General features: G+C 38.5%; 1 protein-coding gene across 7 annotated transcripts in view; it reads right to left on the reverse strand.

Annotated features, from left to right (window-relative positions):
- Positions 1-25729, reverse strand: part of LOC128868700 (ikaros family zinc finger protein) — a 50780-nt gene that overhangs the window by 11305 nt on the left and 13746 nt on the right. Inside the window, exon 1 of one of the 7 annotated variants that reach the window (XM_054111108.1) lies at positions 18696-19045. The exons of the other annotated variants lie outside the window; for them this stretch is intronic. The gene's annotated coding sequence lies outside the window, so the exon portion shown is untranslated. Of the gene's footprint in view, positions 1-18695; positions 19046-25729 lie in introns of those variants that run through there. 7 annotated transcript variants of the gene reach the window in all.

Genomic DNA, 25729 nt, shown 5'->3' on the forward strand with positions numbered 1-25729 from the left:
GATTGACATTGTAGGTGAAAAGTAGTTTTGGTAAAAGTTTATGAGTACTGTCTTCGATCCGATCTGGAATCCTTGGCAAACCTGTTTCCGCAAACAAGTTTCGAAGTGGTGTAGTTGGGAACGCTCTAATGCTCCTGCGTATCGCAGAGTGATAAGGCGATGATATTTGGCTAATTGAACGTTTATCTGCGTTTCCGTATATAGGAAGGCCGTAATCGATTTTTGATAGGATGAGTGCTCTGCATGCATGAACAAGTGAAGACGGATGTACAAAAGATTTCTTAGAAGATAGGTATTTAATTATATTTAACGATTAGACCCATTTTTGACTTAATGGCTACGTCAATAAGCAAAATTGCAGTATTTAGACTGAAGAACAAACCGAAGCCAAACCGTTTGGTGCAGCTGGAGGAAGAGATGGGCCGGAGGAATCATCGGTCATTATTTCTTCAAAGACGAGGCTGGTGGGAATGTAACAGTGAATAGCGAACTCTATCGACTTTTTGATTGCGGACATGGAAGCCCATGATCTCCACAACATCTGATTCCATTCGTTCCAACAAGATGGCGCTACTTGCCACAATACTTCGCGCAAAACAATGGATTTGATACGTCGTCATTTTAGCAATTTATCTCTCGTCTCGGACCCGTGGATTGGCCACCAAGATAGTGTAATATCACACCTTTGGATTTTTATTTGTGGGGATATGTAAAGACTAAATGCTTTGTGGATAAACGAACTTCGATTGAGGGTTTGAAAGCCAATGTTACTAAAGTTATTCACGACATACCGACCGAAGCCCTCCCGCGAGTTGCCAGTCATTCAAAATGGGTGTTTACGTATGGTCGAATTACGGCGCAGTGGATGCCAACATTTGAAAGGGATTATCTGTAAAAAATAAATGTAATTAATGGACCTACACAAAAATTACAAAGATTGCCCAATCAATTTGAATTTTCGTTGTTTTATTTCAATTTAAAATCCGATACCTCTAAATTGATCACCCTTTATATCTACTACTGCTACTTTGTTAAAATAATTAAAAGATTTTTATAACAGATTTGACATAGTTGGACGACTAAGGGCTCGTAGAATGTAGTTGCAGACAAGCGGTGCTAAAATTAAAAATTTTCCGATTGTAATCAAAATAAAACTTCCAGAGAAGTGACCTTCCCGCATACTAATGTGGCTTCATTTTTCAGCTGGCTTAATTTTTCATTTTGATTTAAAAATTTAAATTTATGCATGTGTGCATATTTACACATACATACATGCATAGATATAAAATATGAATGAATTAGTTTGGCTGGAAACCCACCTTAAGCATTTTTAGATGCTCAACAGCCCCATCATTCAATAAGAGTTAATATATCTGTATGTGTGTATGTATAGGTGTGCAAGCCTACTTATGCATACAGGTTTGTGTATATAGAACAAGCGATCTTCAGCTTTGAATTCAAGGTTGAAAACAGCTCATCTTCAAATACATAATTACGCTTATGCGTTCGCCTGCACATACTATACACACATACACTCGTACGTTCACTCTGTGGCTAGTTAAAGGTTTAATGTTTGAAAAGTCTGCATTTAGCAAAAACTGGTTTGTTAAAAAACAATGAAAAGATGTAAATATGTAGGTGTGTATGTAAGCAAAGACTAGCAAAAGACTAATAAATGTAATATTTTCCTTCCCTTTGGTAAGTTGAAGGCCATTCAGTTAATCCAAAACTAATCTATGCACATATTTTATGTAGGCCGCATAAATAAATGTCATCTGGCGGGGCTAAATGCGTTTGTAATAACTTATTTTAGTATCCACAATCATTTGCAAATCTCTGGGAAAATGTAGTCCACCATTAAGGGTATTTCAGTAACTACAACACAGCAGGTGCCTTTTTTTAATTGAAAACCCTATTAAAACGCTCGTTTTATATCAAATGAATGTTTAAAGAGAGTTCGTAATACTTCTTTAAAAAAAATGTAAAAATGAAAAACAGTTCAATTCGCTTGCTTTTTAAACACTATTTATTCGTGAAAAACCTTCTCGCAAATCAAACAAAAACTTGAAAAGTGTTGTGAAGATTCTTCGCCGCCAATTGGAACCTTGCCCGGTATATAGTTGGGCTGAGGTGTATATACCCAACATCTGAGGATCTCCTTCAGTTTTTGGCTCATCGACTACTGTAGTGTATTTCAGGCTGAACTGATGGCAGCAATGAAAGCTGCGACCTTGGTACAGTGATGCGATTCTGGAGATGTTAGCTACATTTTCCCTGATAGCCACGAAGCGATAAAATCCCTCACAAAGCAGTCGACAACCTCCAAGGTAGCAATGAAATGTCCCACATATCTTTTGACGAGATGGCTGAGTCATTTCACCTAAAGGTAACGCGGGTTCCTAGCCATTGCGACATTGAGAGTAACTGCAGAGCCTATTACCTAGCGAAATTCAGCACTAAATTGACCGATGAGTACATAGAAAATGACAGAGGCACACCCTTGCAGCCATATAAATCGCTTATCTTTGAGGAAATCGAATGAAAGATAGCGTAATGAAACCACCTGTAGAATCGCCCGACAATTGTGTCCGACTCTCATTGCTAAACGCACAGAGTCTCTGCTAAGCCGAAATAAGCACAGTTTGATTTCCGTTATAACGGGGTATTGACTAAACGGCAGGCGGGCTCAGAGGATGGGTATACAAACACTTGACTTCTGCAGAAGTTGTCTAATTGAGGAAGAGACGATCCCGCACCTTTTGTGCCATCGTCCTGCGCTATCCAGACCATTTTAGGTAGACAATTCTTTAATGAATTGGAAGGTCTCAGTTCTGCAGAAATCAGGGATATTCTAAGATTTGGGAAAAGATTTCCCGTCAGGACAACCGCTTCAACCTAACCTAGTTTAATCAATTTCGATGCGGTCTTACTAGCAAAAAGGGGGGTAAACATCCTGAAACCCGTAGCAGCAATAAAAAAACAAACAGAAATAAATAAGTAAGATGGGAGGACTTGAAGAGACTAAGACTTCTCACATGGATAAGTAATTTCAGCTTTTCTTAAATTAATATGAAAAGGTTGGAAACTTTTAAGCGAGTTTCTGCTTTGTCTCGTAACCGCGACAACTAAACGTGGGTTCATGACAATACAAATCAGAGACCAATATACAGTCACCTGAAGAATCGAAACCCAAGAAGTCCAAGATGGATCTATCGGTCAAGAAGGTCGTGGCGAAAGTTTTTTGTGATGTGCGCGGAGTTGGGTAGGTGAAATGGTTGAAGTACCAGACTGGAACTAGCCAAGTAGCACTAAAGTGCTGTTTTGATACCATTATGAGACCTACAAGAGGCAGCTATTTACAGCCAGCTAGAGCTGTTGATGTAATGGAGAAGATTGGTGGGTTTTAGGTTGGTGCACTCCCTCAGGTTTGCGAAGAAAGGAGCACCCAGTGACCTTAATCCTCTAGCTGCCAAACCGGGACATTTACAGAGAAAGTGTTCAACAGTCTCCTTCTCTGGCAAGCCCCCACAGCTTCTGCAATGCGGACTGAATGGTAAACCTAGTTTTTCCGCTTGTGTGCCGATCGTCCGATGACCGGCAAATAAGGCAACGAGTTTGGAAATTGAATGACGTGGAGTCCCCGGGACTTTCTGAGTCCCCCGTTTATTGTATTGGGGCTAAAAGTTTATCAAAAGAGCACATAACAAAATTGTCTATCGGTCCTGCGCTTTTCGGAAAAATAAGTTGTGCAATTCCCTTTTAACAACAGTCGGGAGGGGTGCTAATAATCGGGTAGGACATTTCTGAGACCAATTCAGTTGGTCCCTTTTTGACAAGCTCATTCGCAATTTACTTTCCCTCTATGTTCCTGTGTTCTGGAACAGAGATCAGAGAATTATTAGCCGCACACCCAAGAGATTTGATCTCATCCTTACAAGAGTTTACTGGTTTGGTTCTGCACCATGGCGTCGTCAGAGCCTTGATCGCGGCTTGACTATCGGAAAAATAGTAATATCTCCCACGCTCCTACGTTCCCTAACCATTCTGCGCGCCTACAAGATCTCAAAGACTTCTGCTTTATTCGGTTCCGACTCCCGATCCCGATTCCATCTCGAAGCCGTCAGTGAAGACAGAGGTATGCGCGGAGTTCTTCTTATCGATTACCTGCGAGTATTGTGCAGGACTGAGGGATTGGTTCAACGCCGATTTGAAGCAAAAACGAAAAAAAAACTCATTCACCAGTGGGTAGGTTCTCGCGACCAGAACAATGCACCTTCATATGTATACGCACAAGTCCGCCATAGCAATGTAAAAATTGCAATAATACAAGTAAGGTTACGAATTACTCTCTCATAGAAACCAGTCTGCAAATTTAGCCATTCCCAGTAATTCCTCTTTTCAACTATGAAGAAATTTTATTATTTTCTCAACTTCAAGAAATCGTATGAGTGGCAACAAAATGTTGTGGCGACCTAAAAAGAGATTTTGAAAATTAAAAATGATTTTCGTGGAAAAGAGTATTTCTTATTGCAGCTTTCAGGAATTTATCGAGCCACCCAATTCTATAAGGAAGGATCTCGGAAGTAGCAGAAAGAATAAATTGATATTTTCATTGGTAATTCAGCTTTAATTCAGGGTAAGCGACAGATAGCTGCCTTAATCGGGATTGCCAGCGCAGTTAAATATGATAAAAATTGTTTTGTGACAGATGTTTGTTACGCGGATAGGTGAACAACTGACTTGTTTATTGGATTTTTGTCAGTAAAAGTTGGATCACAGGCAACAAATATGGGTTAGATTAGATTTGTAGAGGGTTGGACAAGTCCAAGCACTCAGTCAGTAGACCATTATACTACACCCGGATAGATATCAGTAGAAAGAATAGAGATAGGAAAGATAAAAAGTGAATGGTAAAACGGATAAATTAGTTTGAGGTCACTCTTTCACAAATCTCTTGGATTCATTGATAAATTTTAAGAGATCCGGAAGAGGAAGAGCATGAACTTCATCCATGCTCAGTATATCGCAACCCAATATCCTAAGTCTGATTCTGGAAAATGCAAGACAGCTACAGAGAAACTGATCTGCAGTGTCGTCATCCTCTAGACAGGATAGGCATATGGGGCTGTCTACGACTCCCATGGTAGCCATATGCTGACCACAGGTGTTGTGCCCACCAGTACTCTCTGGTCCTTTCTGCTGAATTTTAGGAGAAAGGTCGCTGTTTTCCGGTTTTGTTCTTTCACAAAGCACTTGGCTACTCTGCACGAGTTCAACTCAGACCAACGACCTCTGTGGGTAGACCCCATGAAGTCGTCAATCCATAGTTGAATCGTTGCGGAATTGACACCTAGAAAGGGTTCAGGACCTCGAGGCATACTTGCAGAGCCTTTGTTTGCCAATTTATCAGCTAACTCATTCCCTGTAATACCACAATGTCCAAGCACCCAAATAAGACTAACTTCGTTGTGTTTTGCAACACTATTCAGTTTTGTCTTACATTCACCGACTAACTTCGAAGAGCAGCGTGGGTTAGCAAGGGCTTTCAGCGCAGCTTGACTGTCACTACAAATTTCAATACTGCTACCCAGGCACTTTTTCTCAATTAGCCAGTACGCCACATTCAAGATGGCATAGACTTCCGTAAGGAATACCGTGGCCATCTGTCCTGTGGCATAGGAGTACTTTGTGTCTTCGTCTAAGTACAAATATGGGTATTAACTGCCCTGATACTAAGAAATAATTATTTATTTCCAAATTTTCCATTTTTTTTTTTTTTTTTTTTTTTGCTTTAAAAATTCATTTACAATCTAAAGAATATCTTTTCAAGTTTTATGTTTAATAGAAAGTCTTTTAGTCAGTTCCTATAAAGTCAGTGAAGTGATGAGCGTCGAACGAACGATGAGTCGGAACGAAAACTTTAATCGTCCTTTGGATTTTGTATGATGCCCATGTGTTTTTTGTTGTAATACATGTAGTTATTTGCTTCCATCTTCTTTCGACTAAAGCATGATAGTGTGAAGCAATGGATGCTTTTAATGTGTTCAGTGTGGTGGAGACTGCCACCGCCTCTGCTAAGTCTAGTGTCGATCCTTTTCTTGCTAGCTCATACGTTATCTCATTACCTCGTATGTTCCTATGACCGGGAACCCATATCAGAGTAATTTCAAGCCAATGGCTGAGCAATTCCAGCTCTTCTCTACACTGTAAGACCAGTTTGGATGAAATGGAGTTGGAGTCTAAGGCCATTATAGCTGCTTGACTGTCTGAGAACGTAGCTACTCTTGCACCAACTTCCTTATAGAACTTTAGTGACTTGCATGCTTCTCTGATCGCTAAAAGCTCTGCCTGGAACACGCTGGCATAGTCAGGAAGACGAATTGACTGAGATAGGTTGAGTGGATCCGAATGGAAGCCAGCCCCCAGACCATAGTTCATCTTAGAACCATCGGTATAGATTTCGATATCGCATCTTCCAATCACCTTCCTTTTGCTTCATTCGGCTCTCGGTGGAGAACGTACCGCAAAGCCTTTCTTGAAGTTAAGGTCGGGGACTGTGTAGTTTGATCGCAAACCAGCATTACATTCAGTCTTCTTGTTCTTCTCTTTAAAAGTTTCATCATTTTTCATTCCCTTCCATTCATTAATTGTTATTTTTCGGCAATGTTGCCATAGAAAATTCCCCTAATCCGCTTAAACTATGAGAATTCAGTCTCCGCATTAGTTGCACTTAATTCCCGAGATAATTCCGAATTAAGTCATTAATCCCGATTAAAGCCAAAGTCTGTATAATGATTTTAAATGTAAAGACACCTCTTTTAGATAGCCAAATTAGAGCAACAACAAATATCACGCGCGTGTGAAACAGCCAATGGCCCCTAACTTGAAAATTATTATTTTCATTTCAAAATAAATAAAGAAGTTATTAAATATTCGCAGTACTATAAAAATGATTAAAATATAAATTCAAGCAACTTATCATACAATTTTAAGCGGCATTCACACGTACATACTTACACTAAAAATACACTTTTTTTTTAAACCCTTAATCGTTTTTCTATTTGGCCTATATTCATTTTGGCTTACTGCAAACAGTCGCACGCATATGCATGGATAAACATAAGTGTGTGTGTGTGTGTGACTACCTACACATACATTTGTGTACTCCTTAGCTGCATTACAACCAAGCCATTAGGTCAAGTTTTGAAACCGAACTAGCTCACATCCCAAATTCATAAATATCTCGTTGAAAAGGTATAAGCGCACACATAATACATACATACATACATACATATGTATGCAGTTACTTCCAACAGTCTAACTGATAGCCCACATTCACGGCGTGTTAGTATACGAATAGGCATGAGCGAGCGCATTTTGTTTTCTTTTTTCTTCTCTGCTTTACCTCTTTGAAGTTATTCATGTCAGTATGTCAGTGACATATCTGCTTTACATTTTTCATGTTGGCTTATGTCGCAGCACAAAAGTCGGGCGACTAAAAAGTTAACCTACCAGGAAAACATTTGTTCATATGCAGATGATGTACCGAAAGCAGATGACCTACACATAGCCACACATAACTACTACGTATAATATTTTGCTTGGTATATAATTTACTTTAAACTAATAGTATATGAAAATATGAAATATGAAGGCGTCTCATAAAATCAAGTAAAATTATCCATTAACCCTTTAACTGTTTACTTTTGTTTCGCAAAACTTTTTCTGCCTGCTTTATTAGTTTCCAGCGAGGACGAGTATACTCGACATAAGCGGAGTAAAATGTTTCTGCCTGCAAAAGTGGGCAGGTTAGATTAGGTTAATCTGGCTGGGCGACGCCACGCAGAGACCATTTAGGTCCATAGCGATACCAAATCAGAGTTTTATTTAGCGCAAATATGTATCACTCATGATGTGCGTACGGTTCGCGAATTTTAGGAGTCGCTAGAGCTCCAGTTCATGGATAGATTCTAGCCTTTCAAAGCTGTAAGCACCCAGGTAGCACAGTCTAGTTTTCAAGAGAGCCGGAGAGTAGCATAGAAGAGGCAATTATGACTGAAAATCAAACGTTGCGTGCAGGTTCTTTAGAAAATATTACGTGTTCAACTAAGTTCTCGCTGTTTTTTTGATGAAAATACAACTTTATTCTCAAAAAATTGTTACAAGTGAATCTTTAAAAGTATTGCCCATCGCTGGCTACCAATTTTTCCCATCTTTCTGGGAGACTATTCACGTATCAAGCCATTTTTTGGTGTCTTCATATGAATGGAACTGCTGGTCAGCTAGACGACCATGTGCCATCGATCGGAACAGGTGATAATCGGACGCCGCAATACTCGTATCTGGAGAATATGGCGGGTGGGGTAGGATTTCCCATTTCAGTGTTCCCACGTAGGTTTTAACGGGTTTGGCAACATGAGGCCGAGCGTTGTCGTGCTGTAAAATCACTTTTTCATGCCTCTCCGCGTATTGCGGCCGCTTCTCGGCTCAATCGCATCAATTGAAGTCGATACCGATCCCAAGTGATGGTTCCGCTTGGTTTTAACAGTTCATAATAAATAACACCAACCTTTACAGCGGTAATATTCGGTCGAGGCGACGACGTAGTAGCATGACCGGGCAGTCCCCATGACTTTATTTTCTTTGGATTGCTGTAATGAATCCATTTTTCATCACCCGTCACGATGCGATGAAGAAAACCCTTCCTTTTTTGCCGCTGGAGCAGATGTTCACAGGCGAAAAAACGACGTTCAATATCCCTTGGTTTTAACTCATAGGGAACCCAAGTCCCCTGTTTCTGAATCATTCCCAAAGCATGCAATCGCTTGGAAATGGATTGGCTAATACTGAAGCAAGCTCTTCTTGCGTTTGAAACAATGCCTCCAATTCAGCGTCTTCGAACGTTTTTGGCCTTCCTTCACGCGGACGTTGACGATCGGCAAGTTGTTTCACTTAAAGCAGCATCTCCATAAACTTTTTGTAGCTCTCGATGCGCTTCAGCCGCTGTTTTTTTTTCGAATGAAAGAGGAAAATCAATCTAATTTACTGAACTAAAAATTTAAGTTGAGGGCTCCCTGCTGCTTCACCATAGCTCTCATCAGCAAACGACAAAATTATCACTAAGATATTTTGTGTTTCTTTTTGTTTAAACATATAACACATGGACTGAGAAGTACCTGGCCTAACACTGGTACTAGTTTTATTGTATTCACCCCTTACCTTAAAAGGTCAGCTGTTAAAAATTTTGATATTCTATTCATTGGTTCGTGAGTTATTGTGCTAAGAGCGACGCTGTTTTTTTATTTTCAATATAATGAATAAAAAAGAGTTTCGTGTTTTAATTTTACACTGCTTCTTGATGGGGAAAAATGCCGTTCGAGCAAAGAAATGGGCGGAAAAGTAACATGTGAACTCCGCTCCATCAGAAACAAGAATAAAACGATGGTTTGCTGAGTTCAAACTGACTGACGTGGTCGTAGAGACACCGAAGATGCAGTGGACGTCTAAATGAGGCGGTAACACCAGCAAACTTCAAAAATATCCACAAAATCGTTTTGATGATCGAAAAGTGAAGTTTCGTGAGTTAGCTGCCATCGTAAAGATATCAAAAGAACGTGTTGGCTTTATACTGCATGAGCGCTTGACTATGGGAAAGCTCTGTTCAAAGTTGGATCCGCGTTTGCTCACTGTTGACCAAAAACAAAATAACGCACCGTGTCACAAGTCGATCAAAACAAAATCCTTTGTCAGGCCCGAGCCTTTGCAGCCCATGTGTTATTTCACAATTTTATTCCTCAAAGGAATAAAAGTACCTACTATTACTTGTCCTATCAATAAAATCCAAGAGACTCTTATAACTTCCGTTCTCTCAACTATGGCATCGCGCAATCAACTGAAAAATGCACACGAAATGTTTTTTTTATTTGAAGGAATCGTTTTGTAACGGTACGAAATAATTATTTCCGTCTGGCCAGACTATCTTAAATGATCCTCGAACAGGACGAAAAACAGTTCAAACCCAGCTGACCAAACAAAGTTTTTAAAAAAAAGTATCCAACTTAGGGTTAAAATAAATAAGGTTGCCAGACTAATGAATATTCTAAAATGTACATATTTAATATACAAGTCCTTTATATACCCTTTTTCAGAGGAAAAATATTTACAGTTGATTCGTTGAATAATAATACGTATGCAATTTTTATTATCTTCACGACGAGTATACTCAACATAAACAGTTAAAGCGTTAAAATGTGTCAGTATACGCAGCATTCAACTTTTTAGTAAAATAACATAAACAAGAAGAATAACGAGAATAAAATCCCAAAGCAAAACATTACTTTATTGATTGTTTGATTAAAATTGAATATTAAAGAAATAATGAAATGAAATAATGGGGAAAAAGATTTATTAAATAAACGAAATTCTGAACCTTTTCTGGACTATCCAAAAACTCTACTTGATTGGAAAAAAGTAACTTTATTAATTCTACGGATACATTTAGATATTTCTTTTATTGCGCCTAATTTTGCTAGCAATTGTTAGGTTGTGTTACAGCTTAGACAGACGGTGGCGTTCATCGGTATAAACGACTTAATTCAAAATTATCTTAGGAGTTCAGTGCAACTAATGCGGATTGACAGCTAAACTGCATTCTCATAATTTAAGTGGATTAGGGGAATTTTCGATGGCAGAATTGCCGAAAAATCATTGCAATCAGTATCTATTGTGAATGAAGAATAATGAAACTTTTGAAGAGAAGAACAAGAAAGTCTGAAAACTGGTTTTGCATTATTAGATCGGGGTTCTGATCACCTGCCTTGTCAGAAATCATAATAGATTAACAAAACCAGCGCAAGACAGAGTCTTATCGAGGCCCTATACTCCCGAGAGGAGTGAACAAGGAAAACAAAAAAATATATATTCTGAAACAATATAATGAGCACAACAGATTAAGTATTTTGTAGCATTTTCGTTTTATTTTTAGTTTTATTTATTATTATAATAAATTGGCTGTTTGTGCACTGCGACCCGAATAGATCTATTGTGATGCCACTACTCGAACAGTTATGGGCTATTAATAAATCCTAAATGTTCTGCTGTTTCTTGTGCCTCTTTGCAGTGTGTACAAGAATCGTTTTCTATCTCACCTATCTTTTTCATGTGATAATTAAGTTTACAGTATTCTGTTAGTAGTTCAGTGTAAGGTATTATATCCTTTCTGCTTAGGTTAAGGATTACTTCCGCCTTTATCCGTTCCGGATCTATGAGTCTTTTCGATTGCCGCATGCCCGATTAGGATCTCCAGTAATCGATTAGACCTCGTATTAGGCCATACATATATACCAAAATGCCCAGAATAATGAGAGGAGTTGATTTAACCATATCGGAGGGGGACCTCGGTCTAGCGCCAATTATATATAAATATGTATATACATTTGATTCCAAAAAATAACAGCGGGGTATATGAGGTTCTGTCCGGCAACCGGTTTGGTTTAAAGCAAACTTTAGAAATATACTCAAATCCATGTTCCTTTATTCGCAACACCTTTCTCGATTAGGTGCACATTTTGCTCATGCAGTAGATCGCGAATACCCCAATAACGAATGGATTTCTATCGAACATTGTCCAGTTAAGTCAGGTGTTACACAGCCAAACAGAAACAGACAGCAAAAGGCCGTGAACAAAAAAAAAATATGTAATTGATCAAAGTTCATTCTTTGTATGTTTTTGTATGTTTACAACAACAAATTAAGTTTTATTTCACATTGCAAACTCGAAGCTACTTTCTTGCCAATCCAACGCGCATATGCCGACATACATACATACACATTTACATATGTGTGTATGTATGTATATGTGTTCTTACTTTACAAAGCTATTTATCATATGCGAGATTTTTCCAAATAATTCATTGATATTTAAGGCGTGAGACAAACAAAAAAATCACAGTTACTCTGTATTACAGTTCGAATCTAGAGACAATCGTTTTGGTGGGCAACGCTATGAACTATGAAAAACGTAAATTGAGTATATTTTGTAACCTTGTAAAATAAGTACCATTATTTTTTCTTTCCAATTCTTATTTGGCCCTGAGCTAAGAATAACTAAAAAAATGTGAAAATTTATTTGGAATAATTCTTCTCCCGAGACAGAGAACTTTTATTTTTTTTTATTAATTATGATATAATAATTATAAATAAATAATAATCACAAAATAAAAATAATAATTATTATTATAATAATAATAACAAGCATTGGGGTTATACTTGTATATCTAGGGCTTTAAAATGTGATTACATACGCGAAAGCAGGTGGGTCGTATACTAGACTGCTCAATAAGTTTTGCGGTTCGTTAAAAAAACACAATTTTATGGTTTGAAATACCCTTCATTATTCAGTATAGTCTCCCTGAATATCACAACAACACTTACACCAACGAGATTCCAATTTATGAATTCCATCCCTGAAGTGAGAATCTGGCTGCAAAGGGCTGCAAAATACGCTTCCACAGCTGTTATGACCCCCTCATTTGAAGAAAAACGCTTTCCAGACATGCCTTTCTTTAGGTATGGAAACAGATGGAAATCGCTAGTGGCCAAATCTGCTGAATACGGTGGATGCTCCAACAATTCAAATTTTCATTCATTCATTGATTTTAGCCAGTGTCAAAATGAACTTGTGACTCGATGCATTGTCCAGATGAAAAATAATTTGTTTTCTTTTGCACGAAATTTTTCCTTCAGCTGGTCTAAAATAATATTTAGAATTTATTGTTTTACCAGTTTGCAAGTAATCCACAAACAAAATTCCTTTCGCATCCCAAAAAACTGATGTTAACACTTTCTTGGCCGATTTGTGCATGCGAACCGAAGAATCAGGTTCACACCATTCTTTGGCCTCTTCTTTTGATTTAGGATCATGGTGTTAGACCCAAGTCTCATCGATAGTGATGAATCGATGCACAAAGTCGATTTCATCCTCTCGAAAACGCTCTAAATGTTGCTGAGAAAGTCGCATTGGAATGTTTTTTTGTTCCATTGTTAGCGAATGCGGCACCTATTGTGCACACAGCTTTCCGAAACCCACCCTTCGGTCAAAATATTGCTTATACTGCCCAATGAGATGCCCAGGGCTTCTACTATCTCTTTCTTCTAAATCTCTTTTAGTCACTTGACGATTTTCCAATACGATTTTCTGTATTTCTTCTACGATGTCTGGTGTTTTTACGGTTTTTGGGACGTCCTTGACGTGGTTCGTCAGTAACCCATTTTTCTGCTGTACTAATTGATGGTGAAAAGCGAAAAGTCCTTATACACTTTCAACATTCGTTCATAAATTTCCTTTGCTGTTAAACCTTCCAAAAATAAAAATTCTGCCGTTACTACATTTTTTTCCATTGTAGAAAATACTCTGACACGTCGATACCAAATGGCTTGTAAACAAAGAGTGAACTGACAGATTGCAATGTGACTTCACGTACGTTCACATGTGAACCAACATAACAAAAAAAATGTTGGCTAGTAGCGACGCCCTCTCTTATCGAACCGCAAAACTTATTGAACAACCTAATAAATTCAAGGAAATTAATAAATATAAAATTCCAAAGTTGAAGTGGGTGGGTTGAGTTGGTTGGGTGGGTAGTTGAGTTATTTGATTAAACAAAATGATAGAAAATAAAAATTAAGTAGAAATAGCTGATGGATATAAATACGTATGTGCATAATTTGTTTCATTAATTTTCCACAATACTCGTAATGTGATAGTTCCCTTCTGACATGTAAGGCAGAAGTTCCGACTAGAAATAATTTTACTCACTATTGGAACTTGGAATGAAATGCCAGACTAATAGCTTAAGATTTTATGGAAGCTATAAATTGAACAACAAACATCTCCACATTAAAAACTAAACACTGTTGAAGAATTACCAGCACCAACGCATTATAACGTATGTATGTATGTACCCTATGATCAAAAAGTACCGGGAATGTTCAATTGACTGTTTTCATCGATTGTCAAGGCGTAGTGCACCATGAGTACCTTCCATCGGGCCAGACAGTCAATAAAGAAGTGTTTGAGAAATGTTGTACGTCGCAAACGGCCGGAAATGTGGGCAAACAATTCTTGGATTTCGTATGATGATAACGCGCCATCGCACCGGGCACAAATTGTGCTGGATTATTTGACCAAGTAAATACCATCGTGCAAGACCATATTTACCTGATATGGCCCCGTGCTACTTCTTTTTGTTTCCCAAGTTGAAGTTACCGCTTCGTGGAAGGAGATTTCAGTCGATAGAGGAGATTAAAGAGAATGCGACGAAGGAGCTGAAGGCCATCCCTTCCTCGGCCTGCCAGGGATGCATGGAGGACTGGGTGTTGCTTCAGACGGGTCATATTTTGAAGGAGATAAAATTAATTTGCCTGAAATTTAACTCTGTTTTGTTTTATTTAAACATTCCCGGTACTTTGTGATCATAGGGTATGTATGTATGTTTGTATAATACTCTGACGAGGAGACGATTTAAGAAAATATTTCTTTCAATGAACCAATATTTTTAGATTTTATTACCGATTTTTTATTACCATCTTGATGACGGGCCTCTATAAGTTGATGCTCTTTTTCAAGAATTTGGTAAAGACTTTACGGGCGCATAAAGGCTGAATATGTAAGCATAGTTCTCGATTTAAATTTCAGAGATGGTTGTTTTTGAATAAAAACAAAAACTGGGATCGAAATTCCGAATTCCCCAAATAAAATTTTCCAATTATTACTTCCCTTTCAATAGCAACCTCTCAATTAATAAATGAGTACAAATATTTCGGTTACATCATGAATATCATTTCTATATTTTTCGTCTCTAACGATTATTTTATGTTGTATGGTGTAGTGTTAAATCTAGCAATAGGTAGTCCGGTAGAGTTTTATTAACCAATCGTTCTTTAGAAGATCTTTAGACCGTTCCCCGATATCGGTTCTGCGTTATCGGAACGACCCGGACCGTCACTGGTTTATCCGGCCAAGGACTGTCACTTCAGCAGCATTCCCCTTACATGTAAGGAGAATGTTTATGCTGCTACAACAACAACAACCGGGCTTCTCTTGTGATTTGTGAAGCACAACTCGCAACAAACGATAGCACATCAAGGAAAACAGTTATACAAAGGCAACGGAGTTTTTTAGCAACTTTAAACTTAAATTTTATTGAACTAAAATTTACTAAACTAAGTTTTAATAAGCTTTAAAACTGCATATCTGCAAAGTTTTTCTAAAAATTCGAATTAAAAACCGTAGAGTTGGGTTGTAAGGTTTGTGTAGTTTTTAAAACTTTCATTTAAAATTTCAAATTGGATTTACATGGTTTTTCTTATACAATTATCTTTATACAAAAATAATGAATATTCAAAAAAAAAGGTCAAAACTGGTCTAAATGTTGATATGCTTGCGTTTTGTCGCGGGGTATACTCGTACATTTTCAACGCCACTCCCGAACGGCAGATAGTTCTTCTGAGAAGTTTGTTTTATCACAAAAATTCGGTGGGTCTTTTTCGGTTTTTGCGGCGAAACAATTTCATGAATCCACATAGATTTTTAGCCATGGGCACAACGTTCAAAAAGTCAATCGGGAAAGTTCTGTAAAGCACTTGTGAGTGAACTTGAATAGAATTTCCTGACAATTGCATTGAAATTCACTCAGAAGTGAATTACAGCATCTGTCCGAATGCTTAAGAAACTGTAGGGTATCAACGAGTACATAATGTAGATTGAGTGAGATACAACTCATTTTGAATTCTATTGTAATATAAAAATGTATCAATTAAAGAATCGAAGACTGGAAATTGTTTATTTGTGCTTCATTCTCTGAGACCAAGAATACGGTCTTAGTAAGCTGGATACCAGATGATGAGGGTCTTGCGAACTCTAAATAATTTTACCAATAATAACTCAAACTGTGCTCTTTTAAAATACTTAGCGCAATAGTTTTAATTTGGCTGCATTTGCAAACAGAGAAAACTAGAATTTTAAATGCTCTTATTTATGTACTTAAACAGCTTTACAAGAGAAAACAAATTAATTACATCGGGCACGTGCAAGAGCTACAAGCGATTGTGCATACAAAATTACTGTATATATTGTATATATGTATATGCATACATACATTTGTATGTATGAACATGTGACGTTATCGGAACTTGACATAAATTTTGTCGCCTCAGATTTTTGAAAGTGGGTGACATTGTTCCTGTTACTCATCGTCAGCAAGCAATGTAATCCCATTCGTATGTAACAAACACAACTCGACAATGAGAATTAGTTGCTCAGCGAGTAAGAACAACAACAACAATGTGCATAAATACAAATGAAAGGTGAATGAGAATCAGTTTTAACTGTAATACACTATAGTTTCGCGCTTTTCGCGCCATACTCCCAAGTTAGAAAGTGGAACAGGAATTTGCCTCATTAAGGTAAGGCAGCGTAAAACGGAGCAGCGCAGAGAGAAATTAATGCTATTGTCAGCACGGTAGTTCGTTCGGCAGTTTCGCGCTCCACTCTGCTATATGTATGTATGTATAGCGTGGCGTTGCTCCGAATGCGACGCAATGATTTCATTTATGTAGGCACTGCAGCAGCGCATTGCGAAACACTTGCCATGGCCAACAGCAAGAGCAAGTGGAGCAAAAATAGTTCACCATAGCACACATGTGGGACACTAGCACAACAATAACAACAACGGCATTGACAACAACAACAACATCAATGACGACAGTCAGCAGCCGCAATAGCAGCACAAACATCAATCGGCAGTCGTAAGTCGGGGGTCCACAAAAGCCAAACAACCAGTCAGTGCGCCAATGAGCCAACCAGCCAGCCAGCCAGTTAGACTTTTAGTCAGACTATCAACCAACGAAATGTCCAACTAGCCAAAAAGCGTTTGTGTTTGTGTGAGCGTTTGTGAGTAAATATGCGCGGCTTCACTGTGTCACTAAATTCGTTATTGTCGTTGTTGTAACTTCTATCATTACAACTTCCACTATCATTCGCAACTCTTCGCTTCGGAACATTTTATTGCCGCTCTCCTCATTCCGCGGTTCGAAGCACCCGTAAAAGCCTATTCACAGTGTGTTGTAGTTGTATGCTTCACTTTTTATAGTTGGACGTTGCTCAAGCTGCACGGTCGTTTCAACCTAATGAGGGTAAACATTGTAGTTATTGTTGTCGTTTTTTTAATGTTTGGTCGTTTTGTTTCTCAGCTAGTTTTACTATGAGTTTATTCACAGTGTTGTTATTTATTTTTGTACAATATAACTTTTGGCCGAGAGCGCGAAGGAAGGAGAGAAAGCAACTGAGCACAACCTCATTTCGAGTTCCCATTGGAAAAGTAGGAGAACCGAGGCAGTGGTTTAACAAATATTATATTAAACCAGATTTCTCTGAAAACATCCTCTCCACATATTTCATGGTTAAAAAAATGGTGATTTTTATATTACAAATATTATTTCCACACATTAAACACATTTATTTTTTTAGAGGCTACAATGCTTGCAGAATTTAAAATGAATTTCCACTGGCTCATTTGTGCGGTGGTTCTCTTCAGCGCCATGCAAACGTTTGCTAGTGGCACAACGTGCTTTGTTAGCTATCATACATATTCGGTCTCTCTGACGACTCTCGTTATGAGCGCTAACGTGGTGGCACTGGTTGGTGCTTGAGCTCGAAAGCAGAGCATGTTGTTTTGTTGACCTAATTTTCCTCTCGCTTGTTACAGTCGTGTGCCCACTTTGACTTATTATTATCTTTTTATTTTGCATTTTCCTCATTTTTACTCATTTCGTTACGTTTTCTTTGCAATGTTCTTCTCACGCAATGGCAGCTAGTGTGCGACTGTCTAGCTGACCAAACGATTGTTTGGCGATCTGGCCATCTGGCCAACAGTCCAACAGCGTAGTCGCTGGCCGTTGTGCTCATATTTCGTCAGCATTCAACTGTGGCGAAGTAGTGGAGCGACTATTCAGTCTTGGTTTGCGGCCGTGATGCTTTGTAGATATGAACTAGAAAACCAGCTGCAGCAGCACCAAAAACAACGACAACACGATACACGGTACAGTACGAATGTGTGTAGGTACATATGTACGTATGTACATAATTACATATGTGCATAGGCATTCATAAGTACATTGAAGCCCACAAATAAGTAGGTGAATACCTTAGCAAAACATATTTTCAAGCGAGAAGACCAGCAAGAACTCAAATCGAAATTCAACCAGGAGTTATTCTATTATTGACTTACTTGCAGTTCACACAAACACATAATAGTGTCAAGTATAAATATAATAATAATTTCTTCAACTAAGTATATTTACGTTGACGCACTGCAACAATATATTGGCATAGAGCATATGGCTGCCATCGTTGCATCGTCATCGTTTCCGTGGCGGCGACCGGATTCTTGCGATTTCACCTAATGGTGAGAATAGACTTTCCGCCCCCGCACCCCCAAATGTTGTTAGCTATTGTATGCCACAAAAATGTGCATATATATGTCCCACGTACAAATTTATGTGAGTGTATCTCTATATGTATATGTGTATAATAGGCACACATCAATAAGTCTATGTTGTTCGTGCTCCCAACCTACTTTCCATTTTTATTTCATTAGATTTTGTTCTTCTTTGCAATGCAACTTGACGCCAATCACCTTACGAAATACTGATGTCAGGCCTGCAGAAGCTTGTAATTTTGCATTGCTCGGTAGTTACTGGTGTCTTCAGCAATTCTTTTCATAACTTTATTGCACAATCCACAAAATAATCCATGCACTCATCTACTTGTAATTATATACATAGATATGTATGTGGTAGTGTATATGCGTTTGTTTCTTCACGACCGTTCTTCACAGATGCGCTTGATGCGTGCGACACACAACCGAATCAACGATGGGACGAATGCGTTCGATGAGTGACTACATGTGACGAGGATTTTGGTGAGCGTTGGCACGCGCGTTCCGCGTCTTTAATTCTAATGTTTTGCTTTTCGGCACAACACAACAACATAGACTGAATCCAAAATATCGCACAATGCAATCACAGGCGGTAGTGTGTCAGGGAATACCACTTTGGTAGAAACTGAAACAAACGACGGCAGCGTAAACGTCAGTGTCAGCCGCGCTATAGCTAAAGCCGCTGGCAGTATGCCGCTGTGGAAGCAAAAGAGCCCCCATACATACATATGCGTGCTCAGCTCGAATTTCACCACTGCTCACCACGACACTTGCTCAGTCGAATCGTTCGAATGGTGTTATAGCGATAGAGAGCGATGGCGACGATGTGCTAATCGTAAACTCATTGGAAGCGGCGACGCGCAAATGTTTGACGCGAGACGACGCACGATTGAAAATTAGGTCAACAGGTTTGGAGTGGGCCTTCTCGTGTGTTGGTTGATTGTACCACAATGCGCCGCCACACCGCAGCGCTACACAATGCAGTGCAAAGCTCGGCACTTGATATTCGTTCTGTGATTGTATATCGCTCATCGCGAACAACGAGCAACGAGCGCACCTTCATACTCGACTTCTGCTCCCATTGCTTCATCGCTCACCGCTCACCGTTGGCCGCTTCCGTTTCTTCCCTTCCTTCCTATTCGTTCCGCACTCATTAGCTTGCGCGGGCAGCAACAGTAAGTCGGCCACACCACCGACGCAATGCGTTTCTTGCACCACTACCACTGCTACAGCTAGTTCAGTTGACTAGCAGACTGGTTGTTGTTATTATTTTAATGTACACTTACGTTGACTATTGCATGCAGTCGGCTAGAGCAGCGGAGCACCTTTAATAACACTTTCAATGTTGGTGGTGTTTTTAATTTTTTTTTTGCTTGTCAGAACAGCAGCACAACGGCAAATTCTGAAAATTTTTAAATCCAAGTATACTCTGTCTTTTGGCAGCTTGTTGGCGCGTATTGGTCAGAAGTTTGCCGTAACAGGTTAGCGAGAATGATGGAGCTAATCTGGTCGGAGCGCCTGCCACTGCCATCATTGCAACAGCCTCAGTCGCCGCAGTCGCTGCTCCAGCACAGCTCCCTACAATGCAAAACATTTTAACTTGTCGCATTCGATACTCTTGCTTGGCAGCGCTGCCTTAAAACCAGTATAGTCATGAGCCTATGAGTAGCAAACTGCCAAATGTACTATAGTTGGTACTTAGAAGGCGTTAGTATGCTAGTTATTTGCTGGCTGTATGCGTGTGTGTGTGTCCCAAATGTGCAGACAAGCGTTTGTGGTGCTGGATGGAATGGCATGTGCAATGTTGGATTGCAAACCATAAAATGTGCTTGTACAATTGTTTGTACTTCTGTATTTACATACATACATATTCGTTAGTGGGTTGAAAATCTCGCTGGTAGGTTAATGACTACAGGTTCTATAATCAACTTCAAAAATTAATCTTCCTTTGCGGCTTGTTTTTATGCATACTTAGGCAGTAGTTCCTGTGCTCGATCTCCTCTTTGGATATTACTTTTTCTTGCAGGGCTTAACTTTCAGCGGCCATAGCAAACTTCCGTGTGTTTTTCTGTCATGAAAAGCTTCTCGTAAAAACCCATCAGCCGTTCGGAGGCTGCATAAAACTGTAGGGCTCTTCATATGGGTTAAACTTGGAATCTGTGGAGTCTTGATCTAAATACCTTTCACACACATTTTCGTCACATTCGCGCGTACAATCCGCTAGCAATATTCTACATAAATATTATATACACCTACACATGCACGTAGATGAACGCATTTGTATGAAGTAAGTCTATACAAATGTAACGGGTGGCTGATGAAAGCCGCTACCAAAAAAAAATTGAATAACTTTTTTTCTTTTTAAGTTATCTGTTCCATTTTTGTTTTAATTTGCAGATTGATCTTTAAAATTTATTAAAATGGATAACTGGGACACGCAAACAAGAATTTGGATAGTCCGCCGCTATCACGCACAGGAGTCCGTAGTTTTGGTACAGAGAGAGTACAGGCGGATGTTTGGCGGCGATCCCCGGAGCAGATGGATCATAATGAGACTGGTGAATAATTTTGCTGAGCAAGGAACAGTCGCCAGAAGGCCTTATCATCGAAACCCACCAGTTCGGACGGAGGAAACGATCGATGCTGTAGCTGCAGCTATACAAAGCAATCCAAGGGTTTCAACAAGAAGCTTATCTGCTCAACTTGGTGTCAGCCGACAGTCTTTGCAAACAATAATGCACAAAGATTTAGACTTATTTCCCTACAAAATTCAAATGGTTAACAAACTGAATGCAGCAGACTTGTCGATTCGCTTGGAATTTTGCCAGAAGATCCTGCAAATGGTGGAAGAAGACCAAAACATGTTAAACTGCCTTTTCATGTCTGATGAGGCCCATTTCGATTTAAACGGCAATGTGAACAAACAAAATTGTCGAATATGGAGTACTTCTAACCCACAGATACTCCACGAGACGGAATTGCATTCTCTTCGCGTGACAGTGTGGTATGCGGTTTTTTCACGCTGTATTGTCGGGACTTATTTTTTTGAAGAAAATGGTCACACCGTTACGGTTACTGGAGACCGTTATTTGAAAATGCTGAAAGAATTTTTCTATCCAGAACTACGCCGAAAGAGAATTCCTTTCAACTCTGTGTGGTTTCAACAAGATGGGGCAACGTCTCACATAGCCCAGACTGTTATGACAGAGTTGCGACGAAAATTTCCCAATAAACTGATTTCAAGAAACTCCGAATTTCGTTGGCCCCCCAGGTCGCCTGACCTTACTGCACCTGACTTTTTCTTGTGGGGTTTATGTAAACAAGAAGTTTATAAAACAAAGCCAACAAATTTGGATGAACTAAAACAATCCATTCGGGCAACAATTGCGGCTATTCCTGTCGCAACTCTCAAGGCAGCAATGAACAACTTTTTACTAAGATGCCGCACTTGTGTCAACGAGCATGGGGGGCATTTAAATTCAATTATTTTTAAAACTAGTTAAGCTACATTTAATAAAATTTAATGACCTTCAACTTGAAAAAAAAATAAATGAATTCCATACACTAAAAAAAAAGTTATTTGAGTTTCTTAATGTAGCAAAATTCATCAGCCACCCTGTACTATGCGTAACAAATTCATGGCATACGTAACCCCTGGGGGGCAACTTTTACGCATACGAAACTTATGTACACCAAGGAAAAATACGCACAGATTACCGCGTGAATTTCAATGCAGTTGCCATAAAATTTCAGTGAAATTCACTTGCGAATGAATTATAAAACCTTGCCCATAATCTGAGTTAGCAAATAAAAAGGAGATACTCAGCCAAATACTAAATTATCCTAATCCATTTTCAACACATATTTAAATACTATCGACAAAATAACTAACGGTAATTGGTCACAGTGAAATCACTACATAATGCACATCTACTACAAGGGAGGCAACCAAGCTTGTGCCCATTTGGTAATACTCCAGTCAGTTTACTGCACTTAGTAGCCTTTTGCCGTGGACTAGATTGGTAAGGACATTGGCATTTTAACGGTAACTAAGCCTTCCGATTCTAACATTTCCAAAATCTATAGATTTCTGAAGTATTCCGATCTTCTACGACGTAAATAAACCAGCAATTCTTCACCAGCCAGCTGAAAGCCCTCGTTGCTAGAGTTGCGTTTCTTTTTGTTTATTTGACAATTTTATTGATATTTAAGTTTTTAAAAAATAAAAATAAAATAAAACTATCTATAACATTTATTACGTTTCCGGTGCTTACCAGTTTTAAGAGTTAATTTAGAAAAAACTTAATTCAGAGGAATTTCAAAATCCATTAAAAAATAAAGACGTAAAAATTGTTACCTTATAGCCTAGACAGATGGCGGCGGTAATCGAGATTGCCGGCCTGATTAAAATTGTAGTGTGACAGACGGTTGTTAAGCGGATTAGTGAACAGGTGATTTGCTTATTGGCTAGTTTTCCAAGTTAAAAATGGACCGCAGGCAATAAATACAGATATAAGTTGCCCTGATACTAAGAAATTATAATTTATTTAAGAACATCTTAAATTGCAGTTGCGAAATTCAAAACAATTAATATAATTTCGAACGGCTTGGTGAAAACTAGCATTGCTTACAGTCTTTCTTGTTTTTCTCTTTAAAAGTTTCATTATTTTTCATTCACAAGAAATATTAACTGCCGTGTAGCCATCGAAAATTCTCCTAATGCGCTTAAATTATGAGATAAGTCTAATTGTCAACCCGCATTAGTTGCACTGAATTCCGAAGATAATTCCGAATTAAGCCGTTAATCCCTATAAACGCGTCAATCTGTCTAAGCTATAAATATTGAAAACCCCTAAATAACATTTTTGTTGCTTTACAACAAAAGGAAAAAATCTGAATGCAAAATCAGCCAGCAGACAGTTAAGTATAATTAAGGCCCAAAAATTGTTAGTTTCTAAAGTCATGCAATAATTTTTTTAGTGAAGATGTTTTTAGAGGTTATATGAGTACAAGAAGGTCCGCAAAAGACATTTGTTAAAAATATGAATTAGAACATTTCCTTTCAGTAAGGATAAAAATCTATTTTATATTGACTCTTGTGAAACAATTGCTTATATTTACTTATTGAAAAAATGCAAACAAATTCAAGTGCATTGCCTAAGTATTTTGTTTTGCTAAACTTAAAGCTTTGCTTATTGATTAACTTAGAATATTTGCAGAACAGGAGAATAATTTTAACTTTGCCTTTCATTATTGATTTAATCCGTAGTGCTGTTGACTGCCCGGTGATCCCTGGAAGAATTTTCTTTAATATTCCGACCAGAGCTGCTCGTAGTCCGGCGTTTTTCTATGTTGGCCTCTCAAAATCTTTTTATGCTCTAAATGCTCCCATTATCAGAGCCTTCATTCAGTTTAATAAAGTCTCTAAATTTGTTGAATTAGAGTTTTCATTTTCATAAGATCACCTATTGAAATTTGTAAATATTTGTTATAAATAGTTGAATTGTACTTTCTTTTTTCATGCCTATTAACCTTAAAACTGTAGATGACATTGCCAAGAGCGCAGTTTGCATGCCATTTGAACAAGAAAACGACATATTAACCCTTTGGGGACGGAGCCGCTCCACGGACGAGCGTCGCTGAGGACGAGAGGTATTGGAGTGCGCAGTAAAGAAAATAAATACGTTGAACTTAATAAAAAATAAGATTTTATTTACAACAAGAAAAAATGTTCATAAAATCAAAAAATAATTATAAACAAACTGCTATCACTGCTAGTGTTGAAATGCCTGAGTGGATTCCTTAATGCACGGATTTCACTTCCACTTGACGAAGTAATGCCGTCATCTTCCGTCTTATCAGATTCAAAGTAATATTCGTCAGAACTGTCACTATCTAACGGATCAACTCTAGATCGCTTAGCCTTCGTGCGTAGGATAAAATATATAAAAAGCCTGCTGGTTCCTCTGGCAATGACACTGAGAGACTGAATCGAAGAACTGAAATTCGTTCTGACTCTACCGTCACCTCACATCGTAAGTTTACATTATAAGGAAGATAAGACTTCATCGCTAATGGTCCCTAATGTCTTTGAATGAAAACGTGACTCTTTCACTATACCTGAGTGTATCTTATCGCTCTTAACGGCAGAAGTCGCGAGCCTTGCAGCAATGAACTAATTTGGGCGACTATATGCCGACACCCATCCGGAACGGTAAAACGGCTTGGGTGGATATATGCCGACACTCGTCCCCAAACAGTTAAGACCCTTAAAAACGATCTATGTACAATAATATAGTTGCGAGAATAAAAGGACGATAGACAGGAGGTGGAAAAATCTAGTCTCTAGTAGATGGATTTCAGCCAGCCAGGTCAACCTAACCTAACCTAACCTTAAAATATGTCTGCTTAGCCTACCGAAACTTGTTGCCAGAATCGCTCTAATCCGATGCCGGTATACCTTTTTCTTTGAGAAAAGTTGCCATACTTGCAAATTCTATTTCGTCTTGAAAATATGTTCCAGCTAAGGTAATAATTCTTTTGCTCCTCAATTTTAGTAAAACATATTTTTTAAATTGCAATTTGTAATAAATAAATCAACTTTCTAACATACCACCCGAAATTCTTTAGTCGAATGCCTGTCTCAAAATATTTGCTTGACAGTACTTGATTTTTTAGCGTTAGAATCGCCTAAAATTAACGAATAAATAATTCGATAACTTCTCAGAAAATCAGTCTTATTTTTAAAGAGTAAATTCGACCGGCGTAGCCGAATGTGGTTGAGGTGTAACTACCATTGGGGAGTGCATAGGTTCGCATCTCAGTGCATGAAACAGCAAAAATATAGAAAAACCTTTTTCCAATAGCGGTTGCCCCTCGGCAGGCTATGGCAAACCTCTGAGTGTATTTCTGCCGTGAAAAAGCTAATCATAAAAAAACATTTGCCGTTCGGGGTCAGCTTGAAACTGTAGTTCCCTGTGTACATCAAGGCGCTCGCCACAAATAGGAGGAGGAGCTCGGCCAAACACCTAACATTTCACGCCAAATATTTATTTTATTTATAAAATATATTTTCATCCTCCTGCCAAACAATTAGCAAAAATTAATAAATTTAATTAAATAGATTTTGTATATCACTGTTTCAGAAAACTTAAGCACATAACACGTTGTTGTTCTACATAGCATACATAGACATAGCATCGAAATGTTTTTAATTATTGAGTTTGTGAAGT

Source organism: Anastrepha ludens, chromosome 6 (assembly GCF_028408465.1).
Source record: "Anastrepha ludens isolate Willacy chromosome 6, idAnaLude1.1, whole genome shotgun sequence".
NCBI lineage: Eukaryota > Metazoa > Arthropoda > Insecta > Diptera > Tephritidae > Anastrepha > Anastrepha ludens.